Here is a 23629-nt window from a genome sequence, read left to right as displayed (position 1 = left end):
GAAAATTATAATTTTCTCCTTTGTTAAGCACATAGATAACAGCCTAAATTACAGAACTCAGGCCCAATTTTTACTCACCAAACAAAAAACTTAATTACTCATTACGTTAATAAGGGATTAAAACTGGAGAGATCTCTTTGAATTTCAGCCCAGAGACCTATCTGATTAGTGTTTAGGGAAAAGGGATTCAGAATCACACCCTGGAAGGCACAAGGACTGAGTCCCTTTTCCTTAACCATGGAGGCCAGACAGAAAAGAAAATTCATGGAACTCCAACTAGGTGTTATGAATTGTTTTATTATCCTTCTATTACTTAGGCCTCATGATAGCCATCTAATTATATAACTAATTAACTTGCCTTAAATCCCCACAACTAGTAAGTGGTAGGTGTATAGTGACTAGCACGCAAGTTTGGGTAGAAACCTTAAACTTTACAAATTGTGGAATATTACTCAGCCATTAGAAATGACAAATACCCACCATTTGCTTCGACATGGATGGAACTGGAGGGTATCATGCTGAGTGAAATAAGTCAATTGGAGAAGGACAAACATTATATGGTCTCATTCATTTGGGAAATATAAATAATAGTGAAAGGGAATAGAGGGGAAGGGAGAAGAAATGGGTAGGAAATATCAGAAAGGGAGACAGAACATGGAAGACTCCTAACTCTGGGAAACAAATTAGGGGTAGTGGAAGGGGAGGAGGGCGGGGGGTGGGGGTGACTGAGTGGCGGGCACTGAGGGGGGCACTTGACGGGATGAGCACTGGGTGTTATTCTGTAGGTTGGCAAATTAAACACCAATAAAAAATAAATTATTAAAAAAAACTACGAATTGTTTGGTTATGAACGATATCCTGAGAAACATAAACAAGAACTACAAATAAGTTGAAAGAAAGTGGTACCTAGAACAATTATTTATAGAATGAATGAAAAAACACATGAGAAAGGAAAATTTATACCTACAGTAGTCATTTAGGGAAATGGGCAGGGTACGGAATGAACCACAGCTAAAGATACTCGTTTATTCATTAATGCAACAAATAGTCAGATGCTGTGTTTGGCACTGGGGAAATTGTTCCTGTTCTTTGGAACCTTATGAACTGGTGGGGCAGTAGATATAATATATATGTGCTTTGAAGGAAAACACAGGCTACATTGAGAGTTGGGGACCTGAGCTACTCTGGAGGGTACTTAGCAACTGACACTTAAGTTAGAACCTGAAAAGTAAATAGGAGTTTGTCAGGCAAGTAAGTAGGTATTGAGCACTTGAAACAGGGAGAACATTACATTCAATGTTACATCATTATGTCTTAAGGGAGAAAGCAGCATGGTATTTGAAAACTGGAAAAGAACCACTTTGGATAGAACATGGAAAAGAGAGTGGGGAGATGGATTGAAGGAGATCACACAGGGACTTAAAGATTTGGGGCTTTACCCAAAGAGCAATGAATAAGAATTTAAGGGTTTTAAATCAGAAAAGGACAACACCAGACCTGTATTTTAAAGAAATCACTACATCTGCTTGGTGGAAAACAAATTGGAGAGAAATCAATTTAAATGCAGAAGGACTACTAGGGGCAGAGGGGTCAAGGGTGAGGTCATTACAACAGTACAGATGAGACTTGGCAATGTATCTCATTGGGTAGGGAGAATGGGATGGGTTCAAGAAATATTTAGGAGATACAATAAATAGGATTTGATGACTAATTGTATTAGCTTATGAGAGCTATGAAGGTTTCTAGAATGGCCGTATTTCCAAAGTGAGTAAGAAACTGGGATTAATTAGTGGTATTGAGACCCCAGCTGGAAGGAGAATTGTATGCGGAATGAATATCATAAATTCAATTTGCAGAAGTAAGCAGTTGAAGAATGAGGTAGGGGATGTGCTGTATAAGCCCATTGTGAGTAAGGAAGATTTGAAACTCACTGGCTGAGAATAGTAATAGTGATCTCTGTTAATTTTTTTTTTTTTTTGAGAGGATCCTGGAGGTATGTGACCCTGCCCCTCTTGGGAAGAGTGGGGTGGGGGCCAGATTGCTCCTAGTTACAAATCCCTGATCTAAACTTTTAAAAATTTGTCATGCCAATGAGTAAAAATAAATTTTTAGTGAGTAGTCCCATAAATTATATTCATTTATCAATCATAAAATACTGCTAATCTCTACAGTAATTTATTGTGTAGATAAAATAAATAGAGATAAAAATGGTCTCAATTTCATGTCCCCCAATAAATCATGATACTCTGGAAGTTAACTGGCTCTAGAGAATTTTGAAAAACAAAGTATTATTATTTCAGACATACAACTCCTGGAAGAGTCAAAGCCACCTTAAATCTTTTAATTTAAATGAAATTGTAGATCATGACATGCCGTGAAGTTTGAATATTAAGCTCTGAAATTTTTCTCTGAACTTATTCTATCAATAAATAACCTTAGGGCACTCCCCTCCCCCCAAATAACAGTAAACCATTACTCATCTTAATTACCAAGTCCTTTGGCAGTTCCTCAAATTTCACACCTGCAGTAAGTGCCTCTATTCACTTCAACCTAATTCTGGCCCTGCTCTGCCTGCCCCTGTGAACTTCACTTTATGTGAGACCCAGAGTTATCTCCATGCTCAGGAAGATTTTCTGCTAGTGCAGTCAGATGTACTCTTAAATCATACCCTCCCTGAAGTATAAGATGCGTGGAGTACAGACCTTCTGATTTCTTCTCTGCCATCTCCCCCAGTTTCTACCAGAGTACCCAGCACCAGAAAACCCTCAACAAACATTTGTTGAATGAAGGAAATATTTAAAAATAGGTGACAGTTATATAGACAGATATATAAACAGACAAACATCTAGATAGATAATATTTTAGAGCAGTCAAGTTAATCTTAAGACTCAATCAAACAAATCAGATAACAAAAGAAGTTCTCATCTAAATATAAAATACCCTTACCCAAGCTGAGAGGCTACCATCCTGGAGCCCAAGTAGCAACTCCAAACAAGTAACCAGTCAAAGACAGGCTGCTTCCAGCCCACACACAGCAAACTTCAAATTCATAGGGTATTAGAGTGAAAGTATATGTTTATCTATTAGCTGGCACTGTTTAAGCTGCAAGAGAAGAGACATAAATTTAAACCTATTTGAGTAAAAAGGGGAACTGATTAGGAGGATTCTGGAGTGTTTTATGGGACCTAAAGAGAGTAATATGGGCTTGGGGAATTGGACACCGGGACTTCAATCACATCAAGTCAGTGAGACAGTGGGGGACTGTCTCAAATCTCTGTGCCTTTTCACATCTACCTCCTTCCCTACTTCTATGTTAATTACTTTAATTTTCATACTATGAGGTAGATACAAATAACATTTCTATCTTATGGATGAGGATGATGACTCTGAGTAAGTTGTTCACGGTCATAAGCGTAACAAGGGCCCAGCTGGGATTCAAATCCAAGCAGTCTATTGCCAGAGCCCATTAACTTATTATTACGGGATATTTTTTAAATAAATACACAAAAGTAGAAAGACTAGTACAATGAATCCTGTGAATGGACTAATCTAGCTATGACAATCTAGGACACACACAAGCTGTAACAATCATCAACTTATGTTCACTTTGGTTCTAGGTGTCCCTAGACTTAACAATTAACATTTTCTTAACATCATCAAATATCCAGGGACGCCTGGATGGCTCAGCAGTCGAGCATCTGCCTTTGGCTCAGGGCATGATCCCAGAGCTCCAGGATCGAGTCCCACATTGGGCTCCCTGGGAGGAGCCTGCTTCTCCCTTTGCCTATGTCTCTGCCTCTCTGTTCCTCGTGAATAAATAAAATCGTTTATAAAAGTCATCAAATGTCCAGTCGATATTAAATATATTTAATATATTAAAATATCTAGTTGTTTCATAACTTTTTTTTCCTACAGGTGATTAATTTGCATTGAGTTCCAAATGGTATCCAAACATTACATTTGATCACCATATCTCTTAAGTCTCTCTCTCTCTCTCTCTCTAAGAGCCTACACTTTATTAGGTTAGATAAGGCCTAAATAGTTATATTTGAAATAGAAACTGACAATATGGCATAAAACATAAGAACAAAAGTAAAATGGGAATTTAGAAATAACCTTTGGTGACAGTCACCAAGAATATTATTATTGCTCTAAAAATACATATATAGCGGAATAATACATGATACCTATTACATCCCTTGTAAATGACAAAGGATTCATATACCTCTAAGTACTCAAACACTTTCCTGTACGTAGGAGATCCAATGCTCAAACATATACAAAAGATGGAAATACATTTATACCTATTTTACAAATTCAAAAAAACTCTATTATGGTAAAATTTAAACATGTTAATAGTAAACATACTACCCCTGATAAGCTTCAACAATAATCATGACTAACCTTGTTTCATATATAACCCCACTCATTTATCTTCTCCCATATTATTTTGAAGCGATTCCAGACATGGTAACATTTGATCTATAAATAGTATTTATCCTTAAAAAATAAGGATTTAAAAAATTAATAATAAAAATGCCATCATCACATCTAAACTATTAACAACAAAACCTTCATATCATCAACTATCCAGTCAGTGTTCAAATTTCCAGCTGTCCCATAAATTTCATAATAGGACTTCTTTCATACAATATGTTTGTTTAAGTTAAGACTCCAGTAAGGTCTACAAATTATAATCAGTTGACAGTTTCTCAAGTCTCTTTTATTGTATAGATCCTCCTTCATTTCTCTTTCTCTCCCTTGTAATGTACATATCTGTTGACGAAATTTGGTCCTACGGTATATCCTACATCATAGACTTTACTGACTACAGCCTTATGATGTCATTTAACATGTTCTTCTGACTTCAGTATTTCCTATTAACCTAGTAATTATTTAAAAAAATTGATCTTGTAACAGGGTTGGTTCTTTGAAAAGATTGCTTCATAGGTGGTGTTATATACTTCCATCAGGAGTCACATAATAACTGGTTGTCTATCTACCTATCTACCTGGTATGTCGGCAGTTAGTGATGATTACTGTCCATAGTAGCACTGCCAAGATAAATATAATGAGCCACAGATGTAATTTTAAGTGTTCTAGTACCCCTATTTTTAAAAAGTGAAAATAATTTTAATAATAGAGTTTATTTAACTCAATATATCTAAAATATTATCATTTCAACACTTATTAAAAATGATTGAGATATTTTATATTCTTACTTTCATATAATTTTTCAAAGTCCTATGTTTTTTCCATTCATAGCTGGTATGTGTTAGAACCTGCTTGCACTGGCCCATGAAAGCTGTCATCTGAACTCTACATTCACGACATCCCATTGATAGCTAAACATTGGCTATGGTGGTAGTATTTACACCACAACAAATATCACAAAGCATGTTTTTTCCATCTCAGAGAGCCAGTAATTAAACATTTACCAGCACATCACTGCTTATAACACATCTTGCTTTGGACCAGCCCCATTTCAAGTGCTCAATAACCACGGATGGCTAATAGATTTTATATAGCAAATAGCCCATCACGGGGCCTGCAGTTGAGGACAATCTGTTCTATTATTCCTTCTCTGTTTATTAGCTGGAATAGTTCTATAGATTTAAATTTTCTTCATTAACTATTTATCTTAATTAATGTACAGTAAATTTAAGGAAGGCAACGTAAATCCTTAATTTTTTCCTTTATTAACTAGTATTCAAAATAATGAGTTGATTCCCTAGCTAACGTACCCAATTAGTATTTCTTGGTAGCGTTATAAACTCATCGATTCTAACATATTTGACTGTTTCAATCCATTGCATTTACTATTTTTATTGATGTCCATATTGTCCCACCTTTGACCACAGCAAGCTTTTAATTTGGAGCCCACATTTCAGACTGCTAAGCTACCACTAACACCAGCCAGACTTTATGCCTCATAATTTCAACCATTAGAAAGCGACTGACCTTATTTTCTAGATCAAAAGTTCAAAAATCCTGGGATTTATAGAACCAGCTTGTTTCAAGTGTCTACCACTATGTCCAGCAGAGTCACACGGGAACCTGGCAGTTCTGTTAGGAATCAAGGGAGGGGCTACCCGAGAAGAACAATTACTTGGTTGACAAAACAACAGATGTCCAGAATAACATATTTAAAAGATTACACTGAAAATTTTAAAGCATATCATCTTTTTCATGTCATTGACTGGTTGCTTTGTTTACTCATTCAACACGTATCTATTAAGAACCTTTGACAGTCATGAACTCTTATTCTGACTGTAAAAGTTAATTTTTAAAAAATAAACCTATATGAAATTCTTGAATCTCTAAAGATTTTTTACTTTATTGAACTGAAAGAGAATGAGTGTTAAAAATAACGCTGGGACATCTGCACCCCAATGTTTATAGCAGCAATGTCCACAATAGCCACACTGTGGAAGGAGCCTCGGTGTCCATCGAAAGATGAATGGATAAAGAAGATGTGGTCTATGTATACAATGGAATATTACTCAGCCATTAGAAATGACAAATACCCACCATTTGCTTCAACGTGGATGGAACTGGAGGGTATTATGCTGAGTGAAATGAGTCAATCGGAGAAGGACAAACATTATATGTTCTCATTCATTTGGGGAATATAAATAATAGTGAAAGGGAATAGAAGGGAAGGGAGAAGAAATGGGTAGGAAATATCAGAAAGGGAGACAGAACATAAAGACTCCTAACTCTGGGAAACGAACTAGGGGTAGTGGAAGGGGAGGAGGGCGGGGAGAGGGCATGAATGGGTGACGAGCACTGAGGGGGGCACTTGACGGGATGAGCACTGGGTGTTATTCTGTATGTTGGCAAATTGAACACCAATAAAAAATAAATTTATTATTAAAAAAATAATAACGCTTTTGAAAGTAGGCACAGGTCCTTTAGAAAGAAGCACAGAGGCATAATTGCACATATTTAAGACAGAGCATCTTTTTGTTTCATATGAGTTCAAGAAAGTGGCACCTTTTACTCAGATTGTCCCTTAGACATGAAAACTAAATTTTACATTAAATGATCTCATTCTAAATTTATCTACAGCAAAAATTAAGTGAGACAACAAAGACCTCTAACAGAAAACTGCGGCCCCTCCGACTTCTTAGTATCCTCTTACTGAAGTCTCTGAGGGCACTAACGTTCATCCAACATCCCTACTAATCAACTGAAGATTAGGCAGATGGGTATTTCAGTCTCGGTCATATGCTTGCATAATTTTCTGTGAGCAAAATATGAATAACTTATAGTCTAGTAAAAACAGAATGCACAATAACCAAAACATTCAAAGAATGAATCGTTAAAATTCACCAGGTATTCCAAAATAAGCAAAGAAGTATTTTCATGATTTTCTTTCTAAAAACAAAAATATTAGTAAAGGTTTCAAAACTGAAACTTAACTGACCTTCAAATTATAGTTGTCTTTAAAAAAAAAAATCGTAGTTGTCTTGTAAGATTTAAGGTTTTTCAATAAGCTTGTTGCACAAGTTTGTAGACAATTTAACAAACATGCACAACCATAAAACATGCTGGCAGGAAAAATAATTAACCTGGGGGAATAAACAGGGAAAGTTACCAGGCAAGGGAAGGCCTAGATTCCAAGACTCCCACAAACAACAAATTGTTATCCAGTTCATTTTATTTTAGAATCTTGGTTCCTTTTTGTGGGTGGGAGGAGGCCCAGGAGATAATTTAGGGAAAATAAAAATATTATAATTAACTTAAAATTTTTCATTCAAAATGGAAATTGTATTATTGAGAGAAAAATATATACTTTTAGAACTCAAATGATGTATTTTATTGAAGACTAGCAAGGAAGGAAAGAATAGGGCATAACTAGTCATTCTTTTTATTTTTGTAATACTGATGATTCTAATTGTCCTGTGCTTTGAATAACAGTAATACATTTTTGCAGATTTTCCCTTCTTCTGGAGGGGCTTGTACTTCTCCAGGAAAGTGTTTTTTTGGTCAAAATACTTTTATTTAGAAGTGTGTTATTTAATAGTTCTTTTTTTTAAATTTATTTATTTATGATAGTCACAGAGAGAGAGAGAGAGAGAGAGGCAGAGACACAGGCAGAGGGAGAAGCAGGCTCCATGCACCAGGAGCCCGATATGGGATTCGATCCCGGGTCTCCAGGATCGCGCCCTGAGCCAAAGGCAGGCGCCAAACTGCTGCGCCACCCAGGGATCCCTATTTAATAGTTCTAATTTGGTTAGCAACCTTTAAATATATTACTTAGTCATTTATGATAATTTGGCTTATATAATTATACTTATTCATATTTGCTATAATCCCTTGAATTGTAGGTTTCAGTGATTTCCAGGGGATTTAAAAGTACAAACAAGAGTTATTATCCTTGCTTAGTCACTATATTTTATATTATTTATATCAATATAATCTGTTGCAAATTCAAGTTGATATTATTGCTTGTAATTGTGTTCTACTGCATGCACTAATAATGATACACTGTCACTTTTTTCAATCAACATCTACAGAAAGATTGCCAGTGAAAGACACTATGTTAGTCTGTTATGGATAGTCCAAAACTAAATATGAGAGATGCTGTTCCTTTAGAGACTTTGTAGCAGCGTGGTGGTGAAGAGAAATTCATACCTCTGCATGTTAATATAATGTGGTAAGGGTAATGATAGGTAGGGGTCCTGAGTATTTATGAAGGCAAAAAGGTGTGTGTGTGTGTGTGTGTGTGTGTGTGTGTGTGTCTATCTGTAGGTAGGTAGGTAGGTAGAAAAGACTTTCTAGGAAGAGATGATAACTGAGGTAGGCTTTATTAAAGAATAATTAGTAATTAATCAAATGATGAGAAAGATGGTAGAAAGGAGGGTGTTCCAGATAGAAATAGCACCACTGTTAGAGAGCAAAGTAAGATAAGAAGTGGAGAGAAATGATAAGAGATTAAAACAGAAAGTCAGATGGAGGCCAGATCATAGAATTATTGAATTCCATGTTAAGGAGCTTGAACTTTATCTCACAAGCAATGATGATTCACTGAAATGTTTAAATAGGGAGAGAAAAATGGTAAGATAATGACAGGGCCAAACCAGAGACTAGAAGACTAGTTAAAGGATACTGTAGTATTCAGAATGAGAGATGAGAGCCTAAAATTAGGACAGTGATAGCAGAGGTGCGGAGTAGGAAAAGGCTTCAAGAACTAATCAGGAGGTAAAATGCCTAAGAGTTGGTGATTAATTGAATGCGGGACACACAGAAAATGGAAGAGTTAAAGACAAAAGACTTCAAGAACTAATTAGGAGGTAAAATGCATAAAAGTTGGTGATTGATTGAATATGGGACACACAGAAAACGGGAGAGATAAAGACAGTTGTGAAGCGTAGCACCATACCAAGTAAAAAAGAGAACATAGGAGAAGGAGTAGGCTTCACAGGAAGTAATGACTTCAAAAATTTTAGATTTGTTGAGTCTGAGATGTAACTGAAGCATAGATGTAGCAGCCAATCAGCAGCTCTGCAGAAAGTTTTGAGGTACAGCTATAGACTTAGTGACATTATCAAGTGATAGTTAAAACCATGTCAATGGGTCAAGCAACTCAGAAAGATTGTAGAGAGAATTTTTCCCTCTCAACCCACTGTGAAGTTATACTTTTAGAGTGTTTATCTTCACCATTAACTGAGGACTTTAGATCCAATACCCCCCATGACTGGATCAATCTACTTGATTCATCATTAATTTCTGTATCTTTGAGGTTATCTTCTGAGTCTTAGAGATGGAGGCTCATATTAAGTGAAGAAGCACAAAACAACAAAGACAAACAAACAAAATATCTAAAATTAAATATATTGACAGCTCATCAGGACTGTCTCTTACATTCCAGGGGCACAACAATACCCTCTAACATAATAATTCTTCAGGTTTGTTCTACTTCTTAGTTCAGTTTTTATATCAAACTCTGCCTGCCTAGCAGAGATATCACCAAATTTTTAGTGATTCAGTTGTCTATTAATATATCTTTTGACAATATGCTATCAAAGTAACAATTAGCAATAGTACCACAAGATTTCTTACGGAACTTTTAAAGTAGCAGCTGAATTCCTTGATTTGTCTTTAAAACTCCAATTTTTGTTTACTTTTAAGCTAAATCAAAACTATTTTCTGAGCAGCTTCAAGAAAAGAACCATGAATAAAACTCTTATAATGACATTTTAGAATCATGTGTGGCAACCATGCAGATTAGCACTGACACAATTTCCAAGAGCTACTAAAGATAGATCTTATGCAATTGGGCCAAATGAGTGGGTGGATTTTTTTTTTTTTAAGTGGGGCCATGACCTCTGAGATCTTCTGTTGTTTTCACTATGATCTATAAACTGAACAAAGTGCTATTTTCTTTTTCATAGAAGTAGGCCATTACTTGTCTGGGACCAAGGCATTGCATAGGAATGAAGGCATATTGTTTTTAACAGCAAATATGGGCTACTTGTGCCTCCTCTCCTATGTCCCATGTCCAATCAAGGTAAACAATTGCTATGACAATTTATATTTCTAATCTTCGACAATTCTAATTTGCCATAATATTTTTTGATGATCTAGGACTCTGCTGCAGAATCCTTCTAATCAGCAATAATTAAATTGCTATCAGTCAATTGAAGCTGACAAGCAAGATGGAACTTGACTGCCATTGCTGGTCAAGACCTTCCCTTTTCACACTTGATTTAAGGCAGGCATCAAATGTGATTTTCCTGGAGATAAAAAAGTGAAGTGAGAATATAAAGATAACCAGAATTCAGTTCCTCCTTGAGGGGGCTCACAATGGAGTATTGGGGACAGATATGTGGAACAAGTGAGGTTCCTTCACATTCACACTTTAATCTGATTCTACAGTTTAAACAAGAAAGGGAAGATGGAAAAGAACATGTGCTTCATCTATGTCATCCTATGCAAGTATGTGGGAGTACAAAGCTTTTACCTCCTACCCAAACTGAGACCAGGCACATAAACATATTTCATTCAATCACAGTATGGAGAATGATCTCTTCGAAATGTTACAATAAACAAGGATTTAATGTTAACAACAGATACAAAAATTTAGCCAGTTAGGCACAAATAGCCAAAATAACAGGCTTACTACAAATCCTGTATTTGACATGGAGCAAATCCAAGCATAGCACTGGAATGCACGAATTTACCATATAAAAAATTTAAGAAAGTTTTTCCATGATCCTCAAAGTGAATCTCAAAAGCACAACGTCCAGCAACGGACTACACAAGCCGAAGAGGGATATGGAGAAAGTGGAAGGGATTCAACAGAGAGTCACAGAGATGATTAAAGGGTTGGGAATATGGGAGCTAGAAATTATTTAGCCTAAGTTAGAGAAGACTACCAGGTTTCTTAATAACAGTATTCAAGCATAGGAAGGGTTGTTATATACAAGATGATGAACAGTTGCTTTCTATCTTAACTGGAGAGTGGAGAGAAGAAACAGACTTTGGCTACAGCATGAAATATCTAAGTTAGACATAAAGAACTTTTAAGAATGAGGATTATTGGATCAGAGACCTCAGGATCCTCTTATTACACCTATTCCTTAAATGATGCTGTTTCAGAGGGTCCTTCTTAAACTCTTTCTCTTTTCACTTTGTCCTTAATTAATTTTATTTACATTGATTTAAATTACCTATTATAAGCTGATAATCATAACATAAGTATGTTTGGGGGTATACATATAATATATATAATCTATATATTATATGTATAATAGATATTACAGTGTATATAGTATATACAGATTATACTACAGTATATATAGCATATACTACGGTATACCACAATATTTATATAGTATAGTATAGTCTATACACTGTATGTATCTCCAGTCCAGACTACTTTCCAAATGCCCCCTGGACATCAGGCTTCTGTCTTTTACCTGTTCTACTGCAATAGCATCATAACTGATAACCCTATCTCTTCCAATCTTCAATTCCATGCTTGGTCTATATCTTGGTGTGAACCTTTCTATCTAAAAGCAAGTCCAAGCATTTCCCTGCTTACAATTTTCTGATAGATCCCATTATTTACTTGGTTTCCATCATTTGGCCCCTTAACCTATCCATTATCATACCCTGTTATAATCACTCCCCAAATGTTATTAATTCTAAGAGAATTTCACTCCTTTCATCCTGCTGTGCTTTTACAGATCTGTGCTTTGTTAAGTCTCAGTACTCTTCACTCCTCCTAGAACATACCACCTCCCTTTTTTCTGTATTCAACTTCTCTACAGCGCCAGGAATTTTTCATTGACCTTACCACATTGGACTAGTGACCCTCAATAAATGCTCATGAATTTCCGTGAAAACTTGCTTTGAATACTTTAATGTCGTAGCTAGTCTAAGAGCCTTCCCAGACTTCAGATTCAGTAATTGCTCATTTAGAAAACACCTAGGTAGCTTGCTGATAGAATCTAGTGATCAACCTTCAAGAGTGGTATATAGCAAACTCTTGGGTTTATCATACTAGATTCTGGCTGCCATTCATTTGACACTCCCTGCATAATTTCCTTAGGCATTTCCATATCACTTTGCTACTACTGGACCTAGTGCCTTTTCCTCCATCTTTTGGCCTGGCACAATTATTGACACATATACTTAGGCACTTTATGTGCATCTTCTCCAACTAATTTCCTACAACACTCCTGTGAGGCAGGATTAGTGTGTCCATTTTACAGGTGCAAAAGTCACCACTTATCCACAGATGACATAAATGTATGTGAATGTGTGTATGCATATATGTATATTTATGATACATATATATCCTATAAGCTCTAGTGTACTTAACATGTTCTCATAAATATCTCAAAGGAGACTCAAAATGAAATTTCCAAACATGAATTCATAACTTTACCCCCAGACTTTGCTCTTCGATGTTATCTGTTTTAGTGATTGGTGTCAGACACTTAAGAGTCATCCTCCACACTTTACTCTTCTTTAATCCCCATATCCAATCCATCACCAACTTATATAAACTTTCCCTTCAAAATATCTCTTAAATTTGTGCAGTTCTCTCCACTTTTACCATTATGAATCTAGTCCAAGTTTTCATCATCTCTTACAATAGCCTCTATTTCCTTTAGTCCTCATCTTATCCGTTATCTACAGCCAAGATGATCTGAAAATCCATATCTGATCGTGGTGCTTCATGCTGTCCCTTTTTCCTACCGCATTCAAAAGTCCTTTAGCAGTTTCCCATTGTTCTTATCAAAAAAACAAACTTAAAACTGCTCTTCAATGGATCACATCCACTTCATCACAAGCCTACCTTTACTCCTGCTCTCTCCTCAACTGCTCCATCCACTGGTGCTTGCTTTCTATCCTCCAAGCCTCATTCTTCTCCAGGCCTCTAAACAGGCTGGAAGGCTATCTCTCTTTTCCATTTCTCTGAGTTAACTCTTACTTATCTTTCAGATACCACTTTCCCAGAGAAATCTCTGATCACTCTCAAAATGCCAAGTGTTATTATAAGCTCCAAAACCACATTTTTCTCCTTCATCTCTCCTCCTTTCTTCTTTACATTTGTTTTCGTGATTATTGATGGTCAACTTCCTCTTCCTCTTGCATCATGAGAGCAAGAACTGTCTACTCTTTTTTTAAAAAAAATATTTTATTTATTCATGAGAGAGAGAGAGAGAGGCAGGCAGAGACACAGGCAGAGGGAGAAGCAGGCTCCATGCAGGGAGCCCAATGCAGGACTCAATCCCAGGACTCCAGGATCATGCCCTGGGCCAAAGGCAGGCGCTAAACCGCTGAGCCACCCAGGGATCCCAGAAGTGTCCATTCTTGCTCACTATTTTATCTCTGGTACCTATCTCTACTACCTGGCATGTAGTGTTCGAAGAATTGCATAAATTAATTTGTTGGCTTGTATTTGCTAGGCAATGAGCTGAGTGCTTTACATATAGAATTTCATTAAATGTTCACAACACATTTATAAGGTTACTGCCTTTCTATTATTAGCTCCATTTTATTTTTATTTTTTTTTAAGATTTTATTTATTCATTCATGAGAGATACAGAGACAGAGAGAGGCAGAGACACAGGCAGAGGGAGAAGCAGGCTCCATGCAGGGAACCCAATGTGGGACTCGATCCTAGGGCTCCAAGATCACGCCCTGGTCCAAAAACAGATGCTCAACCCCTGAGCCACCCAGGTGTCCTTATTAGCTCCATTTTAGACATGAGAAAACTAGGGTCTAGAGATACAAAGTAATTTTCTCAAGTCTTTGCAAGATGAAAACTGAAGTCCTCTACGGTAAAACCATAAGCCCATCATTTGTGGATATCTTTGTAGGCATAAATATATTAATGAATGTGGTATCAAGCACATAAGCAGGAAGAAGTCTCTGAATCTCAAATTGATAATTTGTGTCTCTTGAGCAAACCTGAAAATCCTGAAATATTTAAAGAGTCAACAACAGAATCCCACGGTTGTTAGGTTAGGTTCCTTGAACAGAAGAAAAAAAGTAGCCTGGACCTGAATTGTACTTGTTCAGTGAGCCTAATTGTTCCACTGACCAGTGAGGCATAGTAACTTTGCACAGTACAACACTGACTGTGACTGGCCTGGGGGAATATATCTCAGAGCAGTCAAAAAACTTATCAAGCCAAAATTAATGAACTGATTCTCATTTCACCAAAAGGAAAACAACTTACCTCACTCATGCCAACTATCCTTGTTCATGCAGAAGACTCCACTAACCCCTTGCAAGTAGTAAGTAGTGCAACAACTTTGAGCAGTTGATCCAAAGGTGCTTATGGAATTTTCCTTCTACACCCACACTGTCTGGTCCACTCCTTCTGAGAACAGAGGCATAATGGTGCGGCCATTCTTTATGGCTCTTGTTGCAGGAGTAATATCTCAAGTTTGAGGCAAATTTTATGTTGGTTGATCACGAATGCTTGCAAGGGCTTCGTCTTCATTTCTGTAAGTTGTGTTAAGGGTTTTTAGATTATCATTACATCTTTTATGAAATTATTTTCATCATGACTACTGAGTTCTCAGTAGACCTGGGAGGCTGGTGGGTACGTAATCTGTAGTTTATGATAAAGTCTTCAGAAGATCCACTAGCTTAGGATTTTGAGAAATAGAAATAATTTGTTGAACTCAAATAATATGGTCTCAGATCTATAACTCAGGTTGGGGCATCCCAAAACTGGGTTCATTCACTATAATTGAGATATATTAGATTTTTGGACACTATCTCAAACCAACTTGGGGGGCACCTGGGTGGCTCAGTTGGTTAAGCGTCTGCCTTCAGCTCAGGTCATGACCCCAGGGTCCTAGGATTGAGCCCCATGTTGGGCTCCCTGCTCAGTGGGTTGTTTGCTTCTCCCTTTCCCTCTTCCTCTCTCTCTCAAATAAATAAATATTTAGTACACAGTAAAAACTAAAAAAAAAAAAAAAAAGTCTCTAAAGTGCTTGTTGGCTATGTTCACTAAACTAGGGAGTAAACTGGTTATCTCCATTCCTCAGTAATTCCAGAATATTGTTTTATAAAATAAACATTCCTCTTTACATTCTATTAGACCAGTGGTTCCCTCAGGGTTTTGAATTTTGTTGAGTTAGTAAAAATAACTTTTAAAAAGCATTTTAAGGAAAAAACAAAGAAAAGAACATTAAAAATAAGGTTACCATCCATTAACATCAAAATTTCAAAACATATATTAAGTCTAAACAATGAGAAAGTATATAATTTAAGATAATCTTTTAAATTGAACAAAGTTAACTTTATGAAAATTTTTCTCGTTTTTTTTTTTCCATTTCACTATCAGCTGGTGAAAAATAGGCCAGTGTCCTCCCCAAAATAGTTCTGAAATACTATGTACCCTTTTATACATTTTTAAGGTAGCACCTGAAATATTTTCATTATAAGTTCAAATTGTTGTAATGAATGTCATTTCTGACGTGTTATAAATATTGACACTACAAAATAAAATATCTTAGAAAATCCATCCAATGGAATCTTATTCCATATTTATTTAATACCCACCATCATTCATTTAAAAATATATTAACATTCGAAAAATTTACATTATTTCTTTATTTCCATTCTATTTCCAGTTTTATGACATTTAAACTCAGAAGTCTATTATCAATTGAAATTCAATTTAAAAAATTTCTGTAATCCTAAATGTTATACCCTGAAATGAGTTACCATTATAATTACTAGTGCACATTTGAACAAAGCAACATAAACATATTAATATTAAACATGATATAAACATTTTTGAAAATACATTTTTTAATTAGCCAAGTTTCTTCAACTAATTAATGTGGTAAGAATATGTTTGCTGTGCTGAGAAAGGGTTTGTCATTCTATTCCTTTTTTTCTTCTTCTGAAGAAGTGCTGAGAATATTTGTTCACAAAAAATTATGACGGGAATAGAAGGGGTTTTGTTTTTGCTACTTCACAAAATTCTTTAAACTCCCTCCAAGTTATGTGTAAAAAACCTTTAGTGATCTATTGTTGAAAACTACTTTTAATGATTAACTGACACTTTGGTTTAAGTCCTCCTTCAGTTTTGTTGAAAGCTAAAGCTGAAAACCATTTGCAAAAGTGTAGCTACCAAGTAATTAGGGACATTTTACTTGTCTCTGATGCCCCTTTTCCGTCCTGGGGCAATGTTAACACAGTAAGATTAGAGGTGGGGGAAAGGTGTGCCTTTTTTTGGTGAAAGGGGAAAAGGATGATTGCACAGGGGAAGACGGGTTCTTTAGCAGCTCAGTTTTGGAAAAACAGTGCATATGGAAGTTGGAAGCCTGACTACTAATTCTTTTAAAAAACATCTATGTACTGCTCACACATCTCTTAGAAATTCCTTGTAGACCTCCAGAGCTGAGCACACCTCAGTTTGAAGAGCACAGACCAGGCCTATTAACTTCAAAGTGTGGTATTTTCTGACCTTGTCATTACCTCATTACCTCCAAATTCTGGGGGGGAGGAAGTTAACTTATTGGAAATTCAAGCCCCCTGTGAAATTATTGCATGAAGTTGTGTAGAATGTCCTGCTATAGGACATTTCTTCATAATACTGTACCTTTATGGCCCTGGCATCTTTCTCCCTTCCATGTTTTCTCACCTGATCCTTCTGAAGGTAGCTGGTTTGTATCTGTAAACTTATGAGAGGTGGATTAGTGTAAAATCTGCGGCTACTGATCAGAGTCTAGTTAATCAACCTATCAGGGAAATGAGTTTGTAAACCAAACAGTATTTATAAACTAATTATTTGGGATGGATCTCCTATAAAAATTGATAACATAGGGACCTCTGGGTGGCTCAGTAGTTGAGCGTCTGCCTTTGGCTCAGGGCATGATCCTGGGGTCCTGGAATGGAGTCCCACATCAGGCTCCTCGCAGGTCTGCTTCTCCCTCTGCCTGTGTTTCTGCCTGTCTCTCGGTGTCTCTCATGAATAAATAAAATCTTTGAAAAAAAATTGATAATGTATACGTTGTTTTAAGTAATTGAGTTTTCAATAAAGATAAATATTAAATCTCTACCCCTACTTCATTGTTCTCATTCTTTATAGCTGATACAAAAATTCACATGGTAAACATCATATATTTTTGTACAACTCACATATACAAAGAAGGTGTTTTATTTTTTACCTCATCCTTCTCAGAGAATGGTGAACTAACCCTTATTTGTGATTAAAACATAAACTGCAATCAAAATGGTCAGCTACCATTAAATTCCGATTTTCAAGTATTTTTTTTAAATGCTACTCACCTAATTTTTAAATTAAAAAAATTTTTATTTTTTATTATTTTTTTATTTTTTTAATTTTTTTTTAAGTAGGCTCCACACTCAATGTGGGGCTTGAACTCACAACCATGAGATCAAGTAACACACTCTACCAACTAAGCCAGCCAAGCACCCCTGAAGTTTCAAATATTTTTTATTAAAACCATAACTTCACAGATAAAGCAACATTTCATTTGTGTATATTTTTAATGACCTGGTGTAGTAGTTGTAATGAGAATTACTTTTATTTACTAGCTTTAGTTCTTAAAGACTTCAATCTTCCTACAACTGTATACTTTTAGAAATGCCTTACATTGCACAGCACGCAAATATTATCAACACTTAATATCTACGGTATTTCTACTAGTTTATTCTGATCAGTTTATTCTGTAAGTTCAAGATTGTGTATACCTAGTGTTTGCAAATTTACACATTCATATATTGATTCATTTGACAAATCCTTACTGATTGTCTGCGATGTTCACAGTCACTGTTTCTAGATATGGAAATACAATATTGAGCAAAACCAGAAATAGTCCTTGCTCTCTTGTAGTTTTGGTTTATTGAGGGAACATGCAATAATCAAATAATTACACGTTTAAAAATTGCAATTATGACAAATGCTGTAAAGGAGAATTAGAAAAGCCTGAGAGAATCTGCAACAGGATATTTGAATATTGGTGGGTGTGGGTGATTAAGAAAAGCTGCCCTGAGGAAGTGATCTAAGGATGAATGTGAGTTAATTAGGAGAAAGGAGGGGAAAACATTACTGACAGGGAACAGTTTGTACAAAGGCCAGGCAGGTATCAGAGCAAACATGAAGGAAAGAAAAAGGCTAGCTTTGGGAGGAAAATGTTAAGAGGTCGGGGGAAACAGGCATGAGATGGGGCTGGAGTATGAAAGGCCTACTCGACATTACAGGCATTTAGAAAGCATTTTGATACGTAGACCAACAGAAAATAACTGAGACCTTTGTAGGGTTTTAAGCATGAGTGTGGGTGGGGTGATAGGATCAGATTTGCATTTTGAAAAGATTACTGGCTTCACTGTAGGAATGGATTAGAGGGCAGGGTGAGAATGTATGGTTTACTGAGATAGGTGCTTCTCTGAACATATGCATGTAAACTTCAGACTTTCAAAAATCAGGTTTTAAAGGGATTGGGATTTTCTAAGAAAAGAAACACTGGTTTTTATCTCTTCAATCTTTTGTTTATCTTTTAGGGGCAAGGCAAAATGGGTTCACAGAGAGTGGGGGGTGGGGTGGGGGAGGAATGAATAATACTCCTTCCCAGAAGTCCTGGGAAAAAGCGTGTCATCAATTATAAAAGTTAACTTTTTCTCCCAAAATGAAAATAGCTTTATTGATTTTTTTTGGATTGCATACCCAATATAAATTATATTCTCAATATACAGCAGTACAGAAAGTGTGTCAAGAAATTTTTTTAGAAACTGAAATTCAGCTACTGAGATAATTATTGTTTCCATTCTGGTGATCATCCTTACTTATCCTTTTAAACTACTTTCCTTGCTAGTATTCACATATGAACTTATGCATATATTCTAGGGACCGTAGTATCAATAAATATTAATTGGATGAGTTAATTATTCCTATTATATGTGTTAATATATAGCTTTTTTCACTCAACAATAAGCCTTGGGCTCATAAAACACCACATTAACCTTTTTAATGGTTGGTCAATAATTCATTATAAGCATGTGCCCCACACTGATGGAAACTCAAGTTATTTAGGCTTATAAACAGTGCTATAACGAACATCCTTGCACAGACATTTTATTTTTTATTTTTATTTTTTTAAATTTTTATTTATTTATAATAGAGAGAGAGACAGAGGCAGAGACACAGGCAGAGGGAGAAGCAGGCTCCATGCACCGGGAGCCTGACGTGGGATTCGATCCCGGGTCTCCAGGATCGCGCCCTGGGCCAAAGGCAGGCGCTAAACCGCTGCGCCACCCAGGGATCCCAGCACAGACATTTTAATATGCCTATCTATGATACATTTCTAGAAAGGAAAATGCTGGGTGAAAAGATACATATTTTTTTTTTCTATTTTGGTACATATATAGCCAAACAGCCTACCAGATAAGTTATTCTATATTCCCATTTATTTTACTATACCTTTAATGAATTAGAAAATTACATATTCACTGGTATTTTTATGTGCACTCCTCTGATTACTGACCAAGTCTGCATATCTTCCCATACTTTCTAATCATTTGTATTTCTTCTTATATAAATTTCTATATCTTTTGCACCTTTTCTTCTTCTACTAGATATGTTTGACCTATTGACTTGTAAGAGCACTTTGTATATTAGTGATATTAAGCCTTTGTTTTTTAAGATTTTATTTATTTATTCATGAGAGTCACAGAGAGAGAGATAGAGAGGGGTAGAGATACAGGCAGAGGGAGAAGCAGGCTCCATGCAGGGAGCCTGATGCGGGACTCGATCCCAGATCTCCAGGATCACGCCCTGGGCCGAAGGCAGTGCTAAACCACTGAGCCACCCAGGCTGCCGGATATTAAGCCTTTGACTGTCATATATTAGCCCAGATTTCTTTTTCCCAGTACACCTAAAAATTTTTTTATTATGTCTTTGAAAAACAAAAGTTTTATAATTTTATATAGTTAATTCTGTCCGTCTTGTTCTTTAAAGCTCCTGTTTATGTGTTCTACTTAGAACTAGGTCTTTCACTGCCCAATATTATAAAAATACTTGCCTAGTTTTATTTTCTTTTGGTACTTTTTAACACTTTTGAGAGCATTTCTGGAGGACAATCAAATGATACTAATGACTTTATTAAAATGTTTATTTTACAAGAAATTCCCTTTTGCAAGAAATTCCCTTAGGATTTATCCTCTAATAGACACAAAGTTTTAGTTTTAAGGACAGTCAATAAAAAACTGTTTATAATGGGCAAAAATCCTGTAAATGGAAAGTTCAAAAATAGCAGGCTGGTTAAATCAATTATGGTATATCCATAGCCATTAAAATTACACTAAAAATATTTAATCATAGTAAAACATATTAATAATACAAGCACAAATATGCTAAAGCCCAATTCATAAACACCAAAAAACAATTTTAGCCAGGCACAGGAAAAGAAGACTGTATTTACCTAATAGCGGATAGTTTTGGAAATGAGTGATCTTTTTTCTTATTTTTTCTCCTGTGAGCATGTTTAAAGTATGAAAAAAAGCTTAAAATTCAGTGTAAGCCTATAATAATGCAGATATGGTGTATCATGTGTATTTTAGTAGTGAAGGGTGCCCTAGACTAGAGGCTGTCTTCAAACATAAAGTACAACTTTTGCCTCATTCCGTAATCTTGAGCAAGTTGCTTAACTTTTGTTCTTGAGTTTCCTCTTCTGTTAAATGAGGATAATAATACTTGCCTTAATTTAACTTACAAGGCAGTTGTGTAGACTGTAATTTACTGTAAGGTACACAGAAATGGTGTTAATAATATTATTTATATTCAACTACAGGATTATCATTGCTTTTTTGGCTTAAACCCCTTTCTTGAGGCATGACTAACCTACAAAAAGCTATACGTATATATTTCTTAAACCTTTTGTTTCTTCTATTATTTTTCAAAGTTTAATTATTATTATTTTTTTTAGTAATCTCTAGACCCAATGTGGGGCTTGAACTCACAACCCTGAGATCAAGAGTGGCATGCTATTCTGACTGAGCCAGCCAGGCACCTTGCTCATTTAATGTATACATATTGATAAGTATGGAAATAAGTATACACTTGTGAAACCATCACCACAATCTATGCCATAAACATATCCATCACCTTCCGAAGTTTCCTACTGCTCACTTTATTACTTTTTTGTGATAAGGACACTTAAGACCTACCTTCTTAGCAAAATTCTCTACAGTACAGTATTATTAAATATAGGCACTATGTTATACAGTAGATGTCCAACACTATTCACCTTGCACAACTGAAACTTTGTACCCTTTGACTTAGTATCTCTCATTTCCCTCTCCCCATCTGAACCATTGGCAACCATTACTCCACTTTCTGCTTTTAGGAGTTTGACTAAACACCTCATAAAATTAGTATCATGTAGTATTTTTCCTTCTGTGTCTGGGTTATTTCACTTACCAGACTTGCGTAAGTTTTATCCATACTGTTGCAAATGGCAAGATTTCCTTTTTTTTTTTTTTTAAGATAGACTATTCCATTGCATATATATGATTGTTTTTAATGTAAATGCAATGGAAACATTAGTTCAATACCTTTAAAAATATGCTTTTTACTTAGTAAGGAAAGAAAAAAGAAGAAACAGAAGAAGTTGCCTACCAAAACAAATTGCAAGGAAAGATAAATTATTCAACAAACATTTGCTAATTGTCTACTATTACCCAACTGAGATTGGGGTAGGGGGTTATAGGAGTGAGTAACAGTTACCATTTTCAGATACTTCATTCTGGTGGATGACACATATCAAACCCACAGACAGAATCATAGGTCATTGTCCCTAGAACCTTAAAGAGGCAACGTGCCTCTACCAAGGCAGCAAATGACAGTCAAGTTTGGCTATCAAAGATCCGCTGACCAAGGCATAGGATCTCAGCCTCACAGCAGTTATAGTGGGACAGGATCAAGGTAGCCTACAGCACTTTTACATAGCCTAAAGTGAAATTAGGGGATAAATTGGCTGGGGAATGCCCCATTCTTGAGGGGTTCCCCTGGTAAGCATAAAGGGGAATCCCCTTAAATATGGTAGAAGCCCCAACAGCAAATGTAGGGGCTAAGCGGAGAACAGATCCCTGCTTGCTAGCAGGAGACTGGAAGGGGTGGGGGAATTCTTAAAAACTCCATTTACAGAACAGGAGATCCCCTTCTGTTACTCAAAGTTCCCTTGTAGGGCTGTTTTGAGACATTTGTGTGTTCTCTGCTCTTCTACTTTGCTTCTGATTCCATCTTCCTTAAGGTTTAGAGAAAGACAACTGAATACATATCTATACAGGAAAAATGATAAAAATATAAACATACCCCCCCCACACACAGTCAGCGCTATTTGGCTGTGAGAAGTTCAGCAGTCCTAGAACTTAAGTCATTTATTTGTACCGTTAGAATCTAGTGTTCATTCATAGTTGGTCCAAGTTTAAATTATAATTCCAGACAGAAAACAAAGGTGGATTTTACAAAATAGGAGGTAAGATGTATGCCTGAGAAAAATACAGTCCGGACACAATTCACACCATTAGAGAGGGATTCAAACACTTCTGGAGACTCTGTTGCTACCAGAAAGCGAAAATAATAATACTAGCATAAACTTACATAGTGCTTATTGTGTACCAGACATATAAATGAAAAGAAGCAAAGCTATGAATTTAATAGTTTGGGAGTGAAAACAATTTGTAAAGTTGAAATAAAAATTCTTAAGTCCACTTTCACTTACCATTACTTTAATCCTAGGTAGCAATTAACTTCAATAATTCTTTTCATGGGGGAGGCAGCAGTGGTTAAAATACAATAAATAATGCATTTATTTGCAAAGTGCCTGGAATTGAAAAAATGCATTAAGGACAAAGTACAGTTATTATTACAACATTCTTCCATATATCCATGGAAGGGACATATTATATGCCTCCAAGCGGGCAGAATCCTTTCTTCTCCAAGGTACAAATTAAGTCAGTGTCACAATTCTACTCCCTCAGACTTTCCAACAGCTAAAAGAAATAAAAATAAGAAATAAAAATAAAAAATAAAAATAAAATATAATAAATAAAATTTAAAAATCCAAAATAAAAAGGAAAAAAAATTTAAAAAAAAAAAACCCCACAAAAACAATAAACC

General features: G+C 35.8%; 1 long non-coding RNA gene across 2 annotated transcripts in view; it reads right to left on the bottom strand.

Annotated features, from left to right (window-relative positions):
- Nucleotides 1–23417, bottom strand: part of LOC129505325 (uncharacterized) — a 161731-nt gene extending 138314 nt beyond the window's left edge. The window contains exons 1-3 of one of the 2 annotated variants that reach the window (XR_008663508.1): nucleotides 23232–23417; nucleotides 14705–14973; nucleotides 2959–3102 (exon numbers count right to left, since the gene is read on the bottom strand). This is a non-coding gene — a long non-coding RNA (uncharacterized LOC129505325). Of the gene's footprint in view, nucleotides 1–2958; nucleotides 3103–14704; nucleotides 14974–23231 lie in introns of those variants that run through there. The other variant, XR_008663507.1, reaches the window with a different exon arrangement.
- Between the last annotated feature and the right edge of the window lie 212 nt (nucleotides 23418–23629).

Source organism: Nyctereutes procyonoides, unplaced genomic scaffold (assembly GCF_905146905.1).
Source record: "Nyctereutes procyonoides isolate TBG_1078 unplaced genomic scaffold, NYPRO_anot_genome, whole genome shotgun sequence".
Classification (NCBI taxonomy): domain Eukaryota; kingdom Metazoa; phylum Chordata; class Mammalia; order Carnivora; family Canidae; genus Nyctereutes; species Nyctereutes procyonoides.
Note: the sequence above shows the minus strand (reverse complement) of the source record. Positions and strands in the feature narration are given on the sequence as shown.